This window comes from Pantherophis guttatus, chromosome 3 (assembly GCF_059756535.1).
Source record: "Pantherophis guttatus breed Tessera chromosome 3, ASM5975653v1, whole genome shotgun sequence".
In the NCBI taxonomy this organism is placed as follows: Eukaryota; Metazoa; Chordata; class Lepidosauria; order Squamata; family Colubridae; genus Pantherophis; species Pantherophis guttatus.
The window spans coordinates 39178813-39198327 of NC_142065.1; the positions used below are offsets into that span (position 1 = coordinate 39178813).

At 37.3% G+C, this 19515-nt stretch overlaps 1 protein-coding gene across 3 annotated transcripts in view; it reads left to right on the plus strand.

Moving 5' to 3' along the window:
- Positions 1–19515, plus strand: part of SYT6 (synaptotagmin 6) — a 147175-nt gene that overhangs the window by 22927 nt on the left and 104733 nt on the right. The window contains exon 1 of one of the 3 annotated variants that reach the window (XM_087889354.1): positions 690–1013. The exons of the other annotated variants lie outside the window; for them this stretch is intronic. The gene's annotated coding sequence lies outside the window, so the exon portion shown is untranslated. Of the gene's footprint in view, positions 1–689; positions 1014–19515 lie in introns of those variants that run through there. 3 annotated transcript variants of the gene reach the window in all.

Below are 19515 nucleotides of genomic sequence, written 5' to 3' on the forward strand. Positions count from 1 at the left end.
ACAAAACAATGAAGGCATTGATTTAATTTTAGAACTAAATGGATATAATTGTGGAATATTATTTAACTAAGTTGGTTAGTTTAATGTAATGGTTAAGGTGCTGGCTAGAAACCAGGAGACTGTGAGTTCTAGTCCTGTTTTTGCATGAAAACTGGGTGAATTATTTTGGGCCAGTCACTATGTCTCAACCCAATCCACCTCACAGGGTTTTTGAAGGGAAAATAGGCTGAGAAAGGAGTATAATGTATTTTCACTTTTTTGAATTACTTAAAAAGCAATAAAGGTAGGATAAAAATCTAATAAATAAAAAAATAAGAAAAAGATTTACCCCTGAAATTAACCTTCCCCTACCTGGTACCTTCCAGATGTGTTGACATAATATTACACAATTTTAATTTTGTGGAGGTGTAATCCCAATACATCTAGTTGGTATTAGATTGAGAAAGGCTGCATTTGGGGAGTATTTACAGGAAAAAAAGTAATTAGAATCCTTCTAATTTGATCAGCACATCTCTGAAGGCTATCTTCAGAACCTCAAAGTTTTCCCAAAGGAATATTATGGTAGCACAGCTTCACACAATCTAACAAGACTATCTTTTGCTGCAGCAATCCTTGTATTATCTCTTTTTTTATGTGGACATTAGGACAGAATAAGCTTGAAACTGGTTGTGGGCTTATGTGAATCATTTGCACACAGAGAAATGTGTTTGTCTGTGTTCATGTGTGTGAGCATGAACATTTTATGCCGAAATGTGGATTACAAGCTGACTGACTGCAACCTTGTCTAAGGAGTATCCAGAGGCTGAGATCAGAATTGTAGCCCCCCCTTTTTTTTGGTGCATGTGGACCTCTGAGCTTATTTCTGTGTAGCTGCAGTCACCTCATGCATAGGCAAGGAAGAGAAGCTCCAACTCCATAGAAACACACTGTCTCCCTTCCTGCCGTTACTTGCGTGTGTGGGGCAGGCTGAGGACTGCACAGGGCAGCTGGACTCAGTTACAGAAGCCTGTCTGGTAAGTTAATGCTCACAAAGTTGCTCTCTTTGTTTCTGTTTCATTAAAAACAATTCTTCTCTTAGCTGACTGTATCCTTAGATGGTAATGCAGGTTCAGGACCGGGAGATGGATAGTGCTTTCCGAGATCTTGTTCTGAGAAAATTCAGCATGTGCTTACTGCTACTCCCGAACTACAGTGCTTTCTCCATTGCTTTGCAGAATGCAATTTACAAGCTGCTGAGTGATTTTTTTCCCCCTCCCCTTCTTTGCATCTCTTTGCAATTTTTTTTGCTAAACTATTGTCAGTGCAGACTGTGCAATCCCCCTTCAAATATTTTACGTGCACCTGTGTGACTCCTAATCTTCTATTATAATTCCTCATTTAACTTTCTATGTAAGTCCATGCTGTATTGCTCCCCACCTTCCCACCCATCCCCACCCATGCTTTTCTGTTTATATTTCTGGATGTAAATGTGTAATCTTCCAGATGCCTTCTCGTACTGTCATGTAGCTTTAATGAGCTGCTTTATTACAATTTTCCCTTTCCAGTTCCGCAACAGGGATTATGATCAATATTGTTTCTAGGTGTGGAAGTCGTCAATTTGTTTATCTAACAAGACTAATCGTTTTGCTTTGTTGAACTCTGTGATATAATTGCTAATAATTATTATTATTATTACCAAGTTGGGAAAAGGAAAGCCTGCTGCTCGTGTCTTATCGTCCGTTTAATTATAGTTAAACGCTGCAAAATCCTTTCCTGTTGGGAACTGACAATGGTATGTTTGTGTGTGTGTGTGTGTGTTTGGGGGGGGTTGATGTCAAGCTATACTAAGGACATTTCATATGGGCTCAAAATAACTCTCCTGAGCATCTTAAATGTATCAGAGCTGGTGGATGTTAATTGGTGCTACCTTGAAACCGAGTTCCATTTGTTATGCTACAACATGTTTGTGTTTGACAACACTGCTGAAAACTGAGCAGCCGGCACTGCAGGCTGGGTGCCAGGAGCTCAGCTCTGAGTATAACTGGCCCTCCAAATGATGCTTTGGATAGAATCCAAGAGATCTATTCCTCAGGGTGAAGTGCAAAAAAACCCAAACCCCTGCTACATCTAAGTGCTTCCAAATCTGACCGTGTGAAATCATGCTTGTCTTTTCTTTGTAAACTTAAAAAGGAGAAGCAGATCGGTTCTTCGGGTTGAATCAATAAGGAGTCCATCAAGTGCATTTTTTAAAATGTAGTTCCCCCCTGCTGAGCTGTGCAGCTCTTGCGTCAAATATACAATGAGAAATTACCTGACCTGGGCATTGAACCTTATAACTATAGCTGTTCGTTTTAATGGAATTTTATGGTGACTTGGGTCTTCAGTATTAGTGGCAGGAGAGACACTTATTGCCATTTGCCTGGAAAAATCTCTAGAATCAAATGCTCAATTTTGCCTGCGAAAATGGTTGCTGTGTATTACATTCCAAGAGGTGTGAGACCCTCTTTATTCAATGCAAGCTTGACAATAATAGATACAATAGCAGTACCAGTATCTGCTCCCTGCCCTCCTCTCAAAAAAACAAAAAAAACAAAAAACCCTCACAGGAGAGACATGTACTTATTTAACTGAGTACATGTGTCAGTTCCAGTTCCAGTTTGTAGTCAAATACAGTATCACTGGGACACACTACTAAATCTTCACTTTAGACTTCACAAAAGATCAAGGAAAAGCCCTTATGAGGATGTTGTGCTCATTGTTTATTTCCAATGGACTGCAAAAAGCCAGTGCAAATAATTCTGAAATGGATCCTTAGAGTGAGTGACAATGTACAAGAGCTGTTTGCTCTTTGAACAGTTACTGTATGTATGATATGAAAAGCTTCACTTTCTTGACACAAGAAAGAGGGTACACAAGATGTTCCTTTTACACAAGATTTTTTAAATTTATTTACTTACGCCCCCCCAGACCAATAAAACACAAATACAGAATTTAAAACACAGAAACACTAATAAAACATAAAATTTTAAATGAATGGAAAAAAAATCTCCCCAAACTTTATTTCAGTTAGTTTCTGCAAGTGATACTTATTGCAAGAAAATTGGCATTCTTTGTAGTGGCTGTCCACGTTATGCCCCACAAAAGGAAGGTTCAAGTTTCTGCATTAGAAAGGCAACTAAACTTTCTGATAACTCGATAACCTGAGTATCAGGTGTCATGGGTGGTAGAATAGACCACATGGTGAAGCGTTTAAGTCTTGTATTCCTGAATGTTCTACTATCCCAGAAAAACTTTTTTTAAAACTTTTTTTTTATTTTTTTAGACAAACAAACATTTAATACATCAGTTTTCTCTTCCCTGTGACATCTCGGTGTTATCTTCCAAAGTTCTTTCTTCTTCTGTATAGTTGTCATTACTTCTATCTTGATCCTTATCCAATCCAATATCAATTCATCGCTAACATAATATTCTACTCATCACATATTTTTACATACTTATATAATTAATCATTTATATCTCTTCCCCAACCAATAATAAAAATCATTCCATATTTTAAAATATTCTGAGTCTTCTTTAATCATCAGAGTTAATCTATTCATTTCTGCACAATCTAAGATTTTTTTTTATTACTTCTTCTTCCAAAGGTATTTTCTCTGCTTTCCAGTTCTGTGCATAAACAATCCTTGCAGCTGTCATTACATGTATTATCAAATAAACATTTTCCTTGCTAATTTTTTCAGGTAGGATACCCTATAGGAACAGCTCTGGTGTAAATTTGATACGTTGATGTATCATTTCCTCCAACCAAGTCTTAAATTTAATCCAATAGTTTTTAGCTTCCAGACATGTCCACCCCATATGATAATATGATCCTATCCCAGAAAAACTTTTGAAGACCCAAATAATCTCAGAATCTGACATGCTGAATAGTAAATCTGGAAAGGTTTTCAGGGATTAAAAAATAAAATAAAATAAACAAATATACGTTTCAATCAAATTACTTCCCAAAATGTATTTTATCTGGATTTAAAGCTTCTTTCTAATCGCTATTTGCCTTCAGTAACAGTGCATTAAGGTCTAAAAATAAGTCCTTGTATAAAGTCCCATCCACAGTATATTATGCTTGTACAAAAGAAACAGGATCTTTCCTGTAACGCATTCCTTAAGGTAACACATTAAACTCTGTTATTTGTCCAAACTATTTACTGCATTTTCAACTGGTTGCAATATTTTATTGTACTGTTCCAATCTTTCCATCACACAACTCCTATATTTCATCATAAAACACAGTTGGGCTTGTCTAGCTGTTCTATTTCCATTAGGAGACCAGGATGCTGAGAGAAAAGGGATCATTATGCCAGTGAGTTTATAGAGCACACAGAGACCTGGCAACCAATCAACTTTTGCTTTCCCCAGTCCATAGTTGAGCATTTAGAACTATTAGTGAACCCTTGCTTGCCTTGGATTGGTTGCCAGCCAATCATAATAACTTCCTCCCATCTACTCAATTTTTACTCAAACTTCCTTTCCATCTTAAAATAAAAACATTAAAGTTGCTGGTGTTTGTGTGGCCAGCATGATGGTATGCTTCCCTTTTATTCCGCCATGACAAGGATTTTGTTCAGGCCAATTTTGCTTATTTCACCATGGTAGGATCCCATGGAACTTGAAGTTGGGGTACCTCAGGCATCTCCTCCCATCGCAGTACACAAGATGCATTAGGTGGGAAAAGGCTACTAAATAGTGCAGAAGGATTTATGGTTAAGAAATAGGGGTTTCTGTTTGACAAAAAGGGAAATTGCAGGGAAATGGGTTTCACTACAGTTATAAGCCACGGTCATAGCATCTAATTTATGGGGGTGTGGGGGAGACAGAAAGTGGCTCAATTCAATTCAGGCATCTAGAAGAATTTTATCCAGAGAGGTCATGCCTGACACACAGGTTGCAGCTGGCTGCGGGGCTAACATTGTACCATTATCCTCGAGTTCATGGATGACTGCCTGACTTGAGTTCTCTAACACGGTATGAGAAAGAAAGCAGAAGCCTGTTTTAACTCCCCTCCCCTTCATACTGAAGATCACACGCACATGCACTCATCTCCCTTTATTATTTTCATGCCAATTTGTACATCACAGACTTTGTCTAATACCCTTTGTGAAGCCCAAGGCATGGGACTGCATGCAGCTCTTTCCCGCAGTAAAACCCAAGATAAGAGACTGGGAAAATAGTCACCAGTTTCCCCACTGAAGTTCTAGAAAGAAAGCTGGTCCCAGCAATGACAGCTGCATGAAGCACTGATTGGACTGGATGGCAAGAGGGTGGGTCAAAGCTGCATATCAGGATTTGCAGGCAATAGTTGGTGCAAAGATTTCTAGGCTGAAGAAAATGCTGGCAAATTGTGGGTCGTTTAGTAGCATCTATCTAACTCCTGACTGGGGGACTGAGCCTTGTATATGCTATTCATAATTACTGAGTCATTTACAGATGTTGCTACAATACATTATGGCGAAATGTCAGGAGGTTAGTGCACATCCACATGCTATAATTATATCCAGCATGGCTTATAATAGCTTATTAGATTGTCATCTGTTAAGCATAAAATATTGACAACTGTTACTGCCACATTTATAATCCTCAAAAGAGCTAGTAAGCAAACCACAAACCATTCTGATTACCCAAGGAAAATGTGCATTCTTATGGGCAGATGGATTTCTGCGGCTCTGTTTTTTTAGGCTAAACTAGGACTTTTGCTTCTGGCAGAACACGAGACTTCTTGGAGCATTGCAAGGCAAAGAAGACACCATCAAAGTTAAGCCCAAGGAGCATAACAAACATGGTTTTTTAAATTGTTTGTTTTGTTGTGAGACAATCTCTGTATAGAAACATTTGAAATGTTAACACACGAGAATGTATATGCTTTCACAAGTAAAACGTGTAACTCAAAAACACAGAATCAAATCCAGACTTTGCTTAAAAGGGATGGGATGACCAATTGTCATCTTTACATAACTTAATTGGTTAATTATTAGTTACACTTTATTATTAATTCTTAGCAAAATGCCTATTATTGGGATGGATGGCTTTTGTATTTCTTTGTAAGAAAGACTCATATATTGCAGATTACTGAGAATAGCTGTAATATGCATCTCTCTCTGTATAGAGATACCTTGCGCTTTGCTGCAGAATCCTTGTAAGTGTCGTGCTATTCAGGGTCAGGAAAGTTTCCATGTATTGCGTTAAGTCCGTGATGGCGAATCTATGGCGCATGTGCTAGGGTTGACATGCAGTGCCCTCTCTGATGGTGCACGAGTTGTTGCCTCAGTTCAGTTTCGCTGCACATGTGCGCGTGCCTCCTGCTGGCCAGCTGGTCTTTGGGTCTCTGCTGCGCATGCGTGGGGGGAGGGGCATCTGCGGGGGACCATGCATGCATGCACTGGGCAGGGCATGTGTGGGGTGCACATGTATGTGCAGGGACGGGGTGCATGTGGGGGCACATGTGCATGTACATGGGGCGGGGCACATGCAGGGGCCATGCGTGCATGCATGGGGGATGGGGCGCATGCACAGGGGCCACACACGCATTGCATTTTGAGGGTTCAGGCGCACTTTGGGCACTTGGTCCGGAAAAGGTTAGCCATCACTGTGTTAAGTATTCACGTAATTGGGAAAAATAGAAGGGATGCAGCTGAGACACTGGGGTGATCTCTGTCTGTGTATGTAGTCCCATCTAGTCCCACTTCTATTTTTTCCCTGTAAACAGATAATGTTGGAAGAGATAAACAGGGCATGTCAATTTGATTTCATGTTTATAGATCCTGAGGTGTTCTTCTTCTTTGAGAGAACTGGAGGAATTGCATACAAGCACCCCCAGGAAGAAGGTTTCCATTATAAACTAAAAGATAAAATGTTTGCAAAATTCTTTACAGCAGCGGTGTCTGTAGGGTTTAAAAAAGTTAAGACAAGGCTATGATGTTATGGTCAAAGCTCTACCTGTTGCTTATGTGCAATACACATAAAATTCATGGAGTTTTGAGCATATCATTGTGGCCATTATCTTTACTATTTTTAATCATACCCAATGGACACGCTGCTTCACAAGTCTGTAGAGATTCTCAGTCATCCAGGTCATGGTTGTCCCAAAGGTGCTTTTTCAGATGGCAACTGGACTTCCTTGTTTTTTCTTTTGAAGATGTTTTGCTTCTTATCCAAGAAGCTTCTTCAGCTCTGGCAGGATAGTGAGGAATGGAAGGATTTATATTCCTTGAAGACAGCTGGTCATTTGCATCCTTTTGGAGGGTCATTGAAGCACTTCCTTGAAGGTCCTTAAGATAGTGGGGAATGAAATCCTTCCATTTTCCACTATCCTGCCAGAGCTGAAGAAGCTTCTTGGATGAGAAGTGAAACGTCTTCAAAAGAAAAAACACGAAAGTCCAGTTGCCTCCTGAAAAAGCACCTTTGGGTCTCTGCTTCACAAGTTATAATGAAGATAATAACTTGCTTAAAACTAATGTCTATTTTGTGTTTATGTTTGACAAGTAATAGTTTCTCTCTGAATAAATGTTATGCATATATATTCTAATGACTATTTGACAAAAGATATTAACAGTTAAATTGACGGCCATGAAGCTCCATCAGCCTCAGATCAAAAAAATCTTTTGACTTTGATATAAAATATGAACATTGGTATATATTGTTTCACTCAAAGACTATGCTGCCAAATTGATTTATTTTATCATTTTATTTATGCTTTCCTTATTTTTGAAAACTTTGTACTGAGTTGAGAGCTGGGATGGCAAGCTTACCTGAAAATTTTTCTCTGAATATTTCTTTGGTTTTTCTTACCCTTTCTTTCTTAGCCATTAATTTGATACCGACTTTAATCTTCCCATATTAAATTATGCTACCTTCCAGGGATATTATGCCAAGATACAGAAATAAAAGAAAGCAGAGTCATGGCTTTGAAACAATAGCTGGACTAAGAATCATCCCCGTCTTGTACCAAGCTATGTCATGACAAAAGTTCCAGTTATTGCACTTTAATGTTTACACTACATGGACAAGTAAGGATAAAATCATTCTTAATAATGAAATACAAAATTAGAAAGACTGAGACAATTTTACATAGAATATCCACTCAAATTGATTGAAATTAGTCAGCAAAATCTGAGAATAGCCAGATTTATTTTAGTAAAAATAATTTTAGGCAGCACGTGCCTATTATACTCACATGCTGTGTATGCTTTAAAGTTAAAAGTTAAACATAACTTCTTATTTTATTTTGTAGCAGTGATGTATTTTCCATTTCAAAAATTGGAGTCACTTTCCCATTTTCATTTTATGTATTTATTGTATTAAATTGCCATCCCATGTGTTTGCTCCCTGTTGCTTTTTCAACATTTCCGATAGCATCACCTAGTGACATCTGATTGACTATAATCCCAGATCAGATAGGTTGTTTGAGCTCCAGTTATACAATCAGATTATAGGATTTCATGAGCTAAACCCAAACTAATAACTGGTCCTGGAGAAAGGAAAAACCCACTTGGAATAATGGGATTCACAGAGTCACAGGAAGGAGATTTTTAGGCTGTCAAATCTACCCTGCTACACAATGCAAGAATCCAAATTGAATCTTCCTAGGCAGATGGCTCTCTAGCTTTCACTTTAAAATATCCCATGAAGGGGATATTTTTCCTCATCTTTTGGGGAATTGGTTCTACTGTTGAAATGTTCTTACTGTTAGGAACTTTTCTTTTTCTAACATTCAGTTGGAATGTGCATTATTTAAATATATAAGGATGATTATGTTAATCCTATTTTCATATGTTGACATCCGGATATCAGGCACAGCATTATTACATAATCATTCTAGTTTGTATGATTTGGATAGAACACTCCTATTTCTAATTCAGGATATTAATTGATATAAATTACTTAATTATTCAACCATTTATTTATTTGTATCCTATCTTTATTATTTTTCAAATAACTCAAAGCAGCAAACAGTTTCAACATGCTTTCCTCCTCCTATTTTTGCTACAACAACCCTGTGAGGTAAGTTGGGCTGAGAAAAGAGCAACTGGCCCAACTTCAGTATCCAGAAGAAAAAGGGATGGTGAACAAAACCTAAAAATAACGTTTTACATTTTTTTTTTTTACAAATATAAATCTTTTTTAAAAAAAATTAAAAAATCTGTATTGCTATTGCAGGGGTTTTAACAACATGATTATTCAGTACAATCTTTTTAAACATGATAATTCTGCTAGAAAATTATTAAAAATACAAGGTTTAATAGCATGTATGTAAGTATTATTCATTAAGAATAGCATAGATATCTTACTGCATTTTCATAGGATTAATGGAAATTTTTTCCCTAAACAAAACTATTCATAGTTTGTTTAGCTCAACAGACAGAAGCACTGTAATTTAATACCAGCTGTCTGCAATTAAAGTAAGATCGAATCTCGCCAGGCTCAAGGTTGACTCAGCCTTCCATCCTTTCTAAGGTAGGTAAATTGAGGACCCAGTTTGTGGGGGCAATAAGCTGACTTTGTATAAATATATAAAAGTATGAAGGCTATTGCTTAACGCACTGTAAGCCGCCCTGAGTCTCCAGAGAAGGGCGGCATATAAATCAAATAAAAAATAAAATAAAATAAAAATTAAAAAAAAATATGCACCAGTCACCACAGGTTTGATGTTCCTAACTACTTGTGGCATTTCCTTATTAAAAATGGATGGCATACACTTATTAAAGTTCAGTTTATGTGCCTTCCATTCCAGGATGAATGTTCTGATCTGAAACATCTCCAAAATTCTGGAAAGCAAGAAATGTAGATTCTTTGTGCAAATAGTATGACCCAAAATATTATTATACAACAGATGACTGACCAGTGGTATATTGTTGATATAGGTTGTTTGTTAACATTTGAATTATAGGTACACATGCTCAGCCAAGAATTATATATAATATAATATATATCAAGGTTATCATTTCACTACAAAAACAATACAAGTGTGATATGTGATGGGAAAAAATCCCATTATTACATCCCATCAAATTAGTACACATAGTAACATTTCTTAGTTCTCCAGACTCATCAGCTCTGGTATTATAAAAAAATCTGGGAGACTTAGGGGGAAAGGACATTAAAAACAAATAGGTTGGAAATTAAGACCAGTGAGATTTGTTAATTCAAGTTAATCCCAAAATGGAGACATTTGGGACTGAATGTAACAATGGTACTACTGGTACTGTTTTAGATTGTATCAGCTTTATTGGACAAGGGAGAGAGTACCTTCCCCAGATAACCATTAATCTCCTGACTGCACGTAACTTACCTTGGCTGAAAATTACCGAACATCATACATAATCAAAGTTGGAAAACAATATTACCTGGATTCGTTTTTCAAGATTCTTCAGCTGTCATTTGGCTGTGCAGTCTGAGAAGCCAGTGGGCATTATTAGATGACAGGCTTAACTGTGTTTGGGAGGGGGGGTCAGGACGGGGGGGGGGCTGAGGGCTAGTTTGCTGTTTGAACAGCTAACTTTGCTCTATAAAAAGGCTAGAGGGTTGTTCTATCTCCAAACTGCCCTGGGTCAAGTCAACCAAGTCATCTTATCGAATGGAAAATCCTAGACAGGCCCTGCAGATAAATGGGTTTCTCAATGTCACCCTTTCACTCTTCTCCCCTCAAACCTATTTCCATTTAGATGTACCCTAGAAGAATGAAAGCAGAGAAGATTCAGGATGGAAAAGCCCTCTCCCTCCCTATTTTCTTCTGTATGGTGCTGCTAACCAAATTGGCCGGGTGCAAATTTTAAAAGCATTTTTGTTGTTTTATGGAAAAATGACAGCAAAGGTTCTCTGTGACACCGAGGAAGCAGCTACAATAAACTACATTGCTATCCATTTCACCAAGTAAGCAGTGATCATGTGCTGATGATGATTGGGGGTAAATAGCAGCCCACTCAATCAGTTGTGTTTTGTGAATTTAGCTCTATTCCATACACAGGATGGGTATGCATATTTCTATCTGCATTTCCGGGTTAGTGTAATGAATGACTAATTTGCCATTAGAATGGATTAGCTGCCACTGTCCTTACTCCACCTTTATGCTGCCTTCTAGCATATGATATATAGGGGATATTGTGTATGTTTTCTAAGCCTCAGTACAAAAGCCTGAATAGCAGACTGAGTGGCAATAACCCCCTCGGGTGGCGATGTATTTACAATGTCAAAAGAGATGGCAGAGAGAAGAATGGCGCAGCCAGACAGTTAAGTTTGCTATAGCAGTAACATAAAATTCATACCAAAGAGAATGCAGGGTTTTGTGACAGAAGGAAGCTTCTTTTTTTCATTTTCTTTCTTTTTTTATTCTTCAAAGATTAGCAGGAATAAGATGGGAAGGCACTGGTGATTATCGCCTGGTAGGTGATATAATCATGCTAGGACTAGCAGAAATAATATCAAGCAGGCTTAGCTTGGCACACTAAACTGCTAAAGAAATAATCTGATTCCCTGTTTACAAAGTGCTCCCTATGAATCTTCAAATCTCTTTTTACTAGCACACTTGCAGTGGTGGATGGCATATAACTTTGTATGATTTCCCACAGCAATAACTTTCTTCATTCAAAATGACATCATACAAATGTAAGAATGTATGTTTCTTTTCAGTCTGCCTAAAGATCTCTGACCCTTCTTAATAAGAACACACATGCATACATTTATGCAGAGATATGTGTTATTACTTTCTTTAAGTTGTTCATATAGATCTGTTTCCCGAATGATATATAAGCTGAATTTTACTAGTTCAGATCAATCCGCACATTTTTATTCAAGAAGTGATTAACAGCCTCTCTTATCTTTGGCTGAGTACTTCTTAATACTAGATGAGAGTGGTTAATGTACACATTAGCCTCCTGGGGTTCTGTGATGATGAAAAACGGCACCTTTGGGCTAGCTTGACAAATGTCATTGATATTCTTCTCCTCTCTGAATTTTAATAGTGACTATTGTCACCTTATGACACTTGAGTTTCACAGATAGTCCTATATTGAGTGAAAAGATTTGCAGCTGTTTTGTTTTCTTTGCTTTCCTTTCTTTAGTAGCCCAATTCTTGCAATAGATTTATGTCACTAAAGCTTGCAGTTATAAGCTGTAATGGTATAGTTTTAAACTAAACAATTTCATTTAGTTTTGTCTGGTTAAGTTACAGATAGTAATTGTAGTAGTTAAAGTTGATTGGATAGAGACAGATTCCAACCAAGAGGCTCTGACACCAAAAAAAATTAAGAAAAAAAATATAACTTGTCAATCAAACCAAACTTTCAGTCTAGATAAAGGTCAGAAATCATCAGTTCCTGGGAAAATCAAAAGCTGAAGAACCAATAGGCAGCTGGAAAATACTTTTCTCATATGAGTTTCAGAAAGAGGGTGGCATAACTTTATTTTGTCTTTGTCTCATGCTTCTCTCATGGAGGGAGAAGCATATCTTCCAAAATATACCATACTAATCCAAAATCCTGAACTGGAAATCTGGGGGAAAATAGTAATCTAAAAACTAGTGAAAATTAGATGCAAAATTAGAAATTAGCTTTGTTTTTATTTAGAAAATGACCTTGATTCTGATGCCTTTGATTATATATATATATATATATATATATTTATCTTTGTTTTATATTGTTATCCTGTGTCCTATTTGTGTATTTCTGGCTGCTGGTGGTGGTGGGAAAATAATTGTCTGAGAGAAAGTTATTTGAATTAATTCAGTTTCCCTTTTTGTTTTCCTCTCATCCCTTGTTTTTAATTCTCATTAATTCTCTTTCACATAGACTGACTCTTGAATTTCTATATTAGATCATCTTACTCATTTTGAAAGGATTTACTGTAGCACGCTCTTTCTCCCTGTTAGGTCACGCTTATTAACAAAAAACAGAGGCGATCAGCCATTATACAACCCTTACAAAGTAAATCATTTCAGAAAGTGATTTGTTCTGGAATATCATGTATTGTAGCAGTGTTTAAACAAAATATCCCAGAAGAGTGGAAGAATACTGTAGGAAATCATAGGCGGAAAATCTTGAGATTCCTAGGGGTTCTAGAGAGTTAATCCCTGGGCATGTGTGTACAAGCGCATTCTGAATGCAATTACTTGAGTCAATATATCCCATAAAGATGCTTGCAAATACATCCCGTTGTTTCTAGCTTCCTTATCTCACAACTGCTATAGTTTTTTTCCCTCCTTAAAAATGTTTAAAATGGTGACCTTCCACTATCTTTGTAATACATTGAAGAAGAGTGCTGATCAGGGGTGGGTTCTAAATTTTTTTACTACTGGTTCTGTGGGTGTGGCTTATTTTGTGGGCGTGGCTTGATAGTCATGTGACAATTCTTTAGGATTTAGCAGAGGTACTGGTCTACCAGGCTTTTAACTGCTTGAAGAGCTGTACCGGTCTACTCATTTGTTTTTGGAAGGACCGGTCTACTCATTTGTTTTTGGAGGCAGTGGTCTACCCATTTATTTTTGCAGGCACCGGTCTACTCATTTGTTTTCTTTTAACACTGATCAGCTGTAGGGCGGCCCTTTGAAGCCCTGCGGCAAGAGTTTAAACAGTTTTTTTCCTCCAGCCAATCAGCTGGGACTCAGGAGGCAGCAATAGATTGGGGGTGGGGCCAAATTAAAGGTAAGAATAATGCAGGGGGGGCAGAACCAGTTCGATGACATCATATCGTCACCACTACCAGCTCGGCGGAACCAGGCGGAACCGGGAGGAACCCACCACTGGTGCTGATTGATTAGTGTTTTCCTCAGAGGCACAAGAAAGTGGACAACATACAAGGGAGGGCAGTTTTCTTACATTTTTCATTAACTCTTATGGAGAAGGTATTTAAAAAGTATTTACTTGGAATTGCTAATTATTTACATTGGGAAAGGTACTGAAAATCTGTCTACTTTTGCTTGCCAACAGTTATATATATCATGAGCCAAAAATCTAGGCTCAGCAAAGGAAGCAAAAATACTGTTGTGATTTTCCAAAAGTAAACTTCAAAATTTATTTAATTCACAAATTTCTTGTGAGTTCCACATGGATCCCTGTTTAATATATTTTCACATGGCAATTTCAAAGTTTGCTCCAGATTCTTACATCCTTGGTTTTTTTTTTTTTTTTGTGAAACTGAGTCAATGTATTTGGGGTGCCTTCTGATTTAATTTTAATAACAATAGCACTTAGACTTATATACTGCTTCACAGTGCTTTTACAGCCCTCTCTAAGCGGTTTACAGAGTCCGCATATTGCCCACAACAATCTGGGTCCTCATTTTACCCACCTCAGAAGGATGGAAGGCTGAGTCAATCTTGAGACGGTGAGATTCGATCTGCTGAATTGCAGCTAACAGTCAGTTGAAGTAGCCTGCAATGCTGCACTCTAATCACTACGCCACCTAGGCTCTTCTTGAATCCACAGCAAAGCCAGTATTTTACTTTTTTCAGCAGTACTGTAACTTTGAATGGTCACTACACGAATGGTTGTAAGTCAAGGACTATCTGTATAGGATGCATCTTAATAGCAAAGTAGTTGCTTATGTGTTTCCTTTGCCAGAAATAGAAGTAGAATTTTACGTGTTCATGCCATGTCAGCAAGGGCAGTAACATAGCACGAAGGATTCACTATGAATAAACAAAGTAAAAACAAGACCCATTATATGGATATAGGCAAGCATTTTGCCAGTCTTCTTACATTTACAAATTGCATGGATTATGCCCCATAAGGTTTTCATAGTATATTATAATACTTTTGTAGATATCATAGGGCCAGGAAACATGCCTGTACTATGCTTGGGTTTCGCATTCAAAATGTGATATTATATGTTGAGTGACCACACACACAAAGGTTGACAATATATGTGGTAACTTTATTGCCTTACATAGTGACATTATATAGTTTGTTACTTTCAAGTTACAGCATACTTGGCAGAATATCATTGGCTCACAGAATCTTCCAGGTAACTTAAATCATAGGTTAATCATTACTGCTTGCTTAAGCACTTCTAATATTTGGCTATAATTAAAATCTAACACACATCCCACTTCCTCTCCTCCTGTTCCTCTTGTTTACAGAGTTAGAGTCTTATCTTCTAATGTAATTTCCTGGCGCTTACGTGCAAGTAACCTTCCTTATCTGAGGTTTGCATCCAAGATAGGAAAATCCCTGCACATATGCAGATTGCGGATTCCTACAATTATAGTTTGGCCATTTGGCATGAAATAGTATAATATTGAATCAGTTTGGTATAATGGAACCAGTTTGATGTAGTGGTTAAGACATCAGGCTAGAAACTGGGAGTTCTAACATTGAGTTCTAGTCTTGCCCTAAGCATAGATGAGTGACCTTGGGCCAGTCATTTTCTTTCAGTCCTAGGAAAGAGGCAATGACAAACCACTTCTGAAAAAAACCTTGCTGAGAAAATTGCAGGAACTTAGTCTCTGCAGGGTCCAAGAACCAGACATGATTAAACAGAAGGAAAAAAAAAGCCTAATATTGTATTAAGAGATAAAAACTGCAGGATACAGCACAAAATAACTCTAGGGTACTATATTTCTAACATTACATGTATAAGTACTTGGTCAGAATTTCAATATGATATTTTTGCAAATATGATGATCCACAACAGGACTATGATACTAATTTGAGCTTTTCAATGGCTTTAGAATCTGCTGTGGTGTTAGAATAAAACAGATAAACATGATTCATTCTTGATTTCTTGTGACACCATAGTGCTGCTAATGCATTTTTTTTTTACAAGTATGTAAAATGCATTATATATTTTGGCAGACTAACATATTTTATTGTGACCAAAGGACTGAAACTAACATAGCTTCAGTAGTAGCAGCTGCCTGGAAATATTTAGAGAAAATTGAATACATCATAAATAGTAATACTGTAAACATAAATTTTGATACTGATTATTATTTTAAGGGCAGTGAAGTATTTAATAAAAGCTACACATTCCTTTTTTACAACTTTATATATTAGCTGTGTATAGCCACTATTATAAGATTATTTAAAATGCCGCGCTTGGATAGCACTTTAATGTGTATATCAGAATGAAATTTGCATCATAGTTGTAAAAGGGTTCGTGATAACTAAACTATGCAAAATAGATTTGCTTATGTATTTTCTTATGTATTCCAAACAATATGATTAGAAATGCTTGCTTTTACAGAAAACAAAGCAGTGGAGCTTTGTGTTAGAGATTCTGCCTCTTTCCATGTCCAGACCATTTTGGCCATTTGAGTGTCTTAAAATTTTGAAAGTACATGATGGATACTCTGATATGATTTTCGTGGTTAATAATAAATATTATGTGATTTACCATTTACCAGAAAACACAATCGGAAGAACATTCTCTATCATGTCCTCTGCCAGGATACTTATGAGGAGTTCTCCTACCTGGTTGATTGATTATATGCCATCAACTCTTTTTCAACTCTTAGCAACCACATAGTTTTCCCCCCCAAGACAATCTATCTCTAAGCAGGTCTTTCATCTTCCAATGATACACTTATTGCCATCTTCTTCTTCTCCTTCCTTTCACTTTTTCAGCATTAGAACATTCTTTACTTATCTTTTTTCTGGTTAAAGCTAGTAAAATGCTAGTCTGCAGACACTTAAAAATGTGCAAGTGGGCTCTATGCGACCATTGAATATCCATTGAAAATAAACTTTCACTCTGTAGTATGCCATTTTTCTTTTAAAATGGCATACTACATCAAATTGTTTTCAACTCCTAGAGACAAGAACCATGGCCTTGATTTTTCCTCTCTCTTTTTCCCTTCCTTTTTTGTCCCTTTCAGATGATAAATAACTGTTTAGTTAACATTAAACATTAAAAACTTAATTCCAGCAGATCCAAGGCCACAGGAATGATTCTGAAGCAAAAATTCTCACCAATATTCAGGATTGATCTTCACAAGTGAAGTGGAATTACACAAAGTACAATGGGCCTTTAGAAGCTTCATTACACAATCTAGAATGTTTTGTGTGTTTAATTACCTATCAAGGTTATATGACTGCCATCTATTCAGTGAAACTCTGGGTATCAAACAGATATAAATAACCTCATACAAAAGACTCCATGACTAATTAATACTAGGGACATTTTGACCCTAATGCCTGGGAGAATTAGGTATTCATGGCCTTCTAAAAGTCCAGTAATGTCTGGGAGGAAGCTCCATATGTCCATTGTTTCAAATCTGGTGGGAAGGTGGAGACCCACAGGGTTAGATAATCTTGCACACAATCTGGCCCCATGCCAAGTTGATCCTTAAAAGTAATAACTAGCACCTTGAATTGTGCACTGCATGTACCACTCCATTCTGGACCACTTGAAAAACAGCCCTTTATAGAATAGTATTGCAGTTGTCCAATTGAGAGGTAATTAAAAGTGAATGGGCATGACAGTACCAGCCAATCTAGGAATGGGCACAATTGGAGAATATAATGCATATATATTTGTGCAAAACATTTCCTGGCCATGCCTGCCACCTGTTTCTCAAGCAGCAGCCATGAGCCCAGGATGTTCCTCAGACTGCTGGGATATACAATCCCATTCAATGTAATATCACTAGATATGGATAGTGGGGGAGGACTAAAACCCACAGTCACTTTCTGGCTTGATCCTATGCTGGTTCTTCATCCAGATCCATCCAGCCTCCAGGCACTGGGGAAGCACCTTGACCATCATGTGAACAGTCCAGGATAGAGATGTATAACTGAGTATAATCAATATACTGAATATTCTTGGTCTCTTCCTGATGGATAAGCTTGCTGAGTTATTTCATGTGGATGTTAAATTAGATTTTCCCTAAGAAGAACAGATTCCAAGAAATAATATGTCTAATAAGTCACTCTTATTATAATATGGGACTAAATGCATTCATATACAAAGAGTCAGAAATGTGCCAATGCTGAGCTCCATGTCTATAATTCCAATCTCATGATCACATTGCCTGAGAATGTGGATTCTTGCTGGCATAACTGAATTTGAAAATACATTATATGGCAAGATGTTTCCCACAAATAGCCTGTAAAATCTCTTGCCATCAAGGACCAATCTCATAAAAGTTTGCAGATATTAACTAGCTTACAATGGCTCATTAACCAATCTAGAGCGGCATTCCATACACCCAATGAAACGAGTTTTAGTTTGTGAAAAGGTAACAAAAAGTTGTTGGTCCGAAAAAATGCAGCCAGACTCCTAATATTTGGCTACATCTTTTTCCTCCTATAAATTTTTAGACTTCGTTATATTATAATATTATAATGGAGTTCTTACAATATACCATTGAATGCACTTCTACAAGTGGGATGATTCATATATCAACTTGTTGTGATAGTAGTGAAGTAAAATTACAAGATTGCTGGTATGGATTGAAATAATTGTGCGTGGTGAGTAGCCTTTGAAATGCTTTGAAGAACTAATACTAGAATTGTATGGAATAGTCACCATTTCTATTTTTATTTCAATTGTGGGTTAAACATAGCAATTTGTTTCATCTGAAAATATGAAGATCGGAAACGTTCTGCCCTGAGAGATCAATTTTTCTTTGTTATAACTGTAAGATGAACCATCTCTCAAATCCTGCTGTGTTGCCTCATTGGGGCAGGAGGGATGTTTCTGGGAGGGATGAGCATAAACTGCTGAGAAGGCTACATAATTCCAGCAAGATCATCCCTGCTGCCTATATAAAGCAAATAGGCACCTACGTTAGGCAGAAGTTGTACAGGAAGATCCTGGAGACAGATGATCACTTTAGCTACAACATTCAAGGCATCATTTAATATTGCATGGGAGAAGGCAGTGGTAAACACTGTCATTAAAAACTAGAAGAAACAACATTGTTTTCCTAGTCAAGAAGTACAGTATATGGCAAGGACAATACTTGGGTGCAATGAGATCAGTGAACAAATCATATGATACTTCACAGACCATCCTTTACAGTAATGAGTACAGTAAAGAGCCTTGGTAGTACAGTGGTCTAAGGCACCCTGTTATTAAGCTGGTTATTAAGACCAGATGCCTGCAATTACTGCAGGTTCGAATCTCGCCAAGGCTCAAGGTTGACTCAGCCTTTCATCCTTTCTAAGGTAGGTAAATTGAGGACCCAGTTTGTGGGGGCAATAAGCTGACTTTGTATAAATATAAAAAAGAATGAAGGCTATTGCTTAGCGCATTGTAAGCCGCCCTGAGTCTTCGGAGAAGGGCGGCATATAAATCAAATTAAAAAAAAAAATGTGAAAAATGCTCTAACTGCTGATGCAAGAGAAGAGGGGGCTTCCAAATTTTATGGTGGTTCAATTTGAAATTGGCAGAACATGCAAACAAGATTTGATGTTTATGGTTAGAGACTGGAATGCCAACGTTGGAAATATTAAGAAGGAATGGATACAGTACAAGGTTGGATAGGATGGTCTAAGAAACAAAAATTGACCAGTAGAATGACATCCGCTTTTGCTGATATAAAGATAA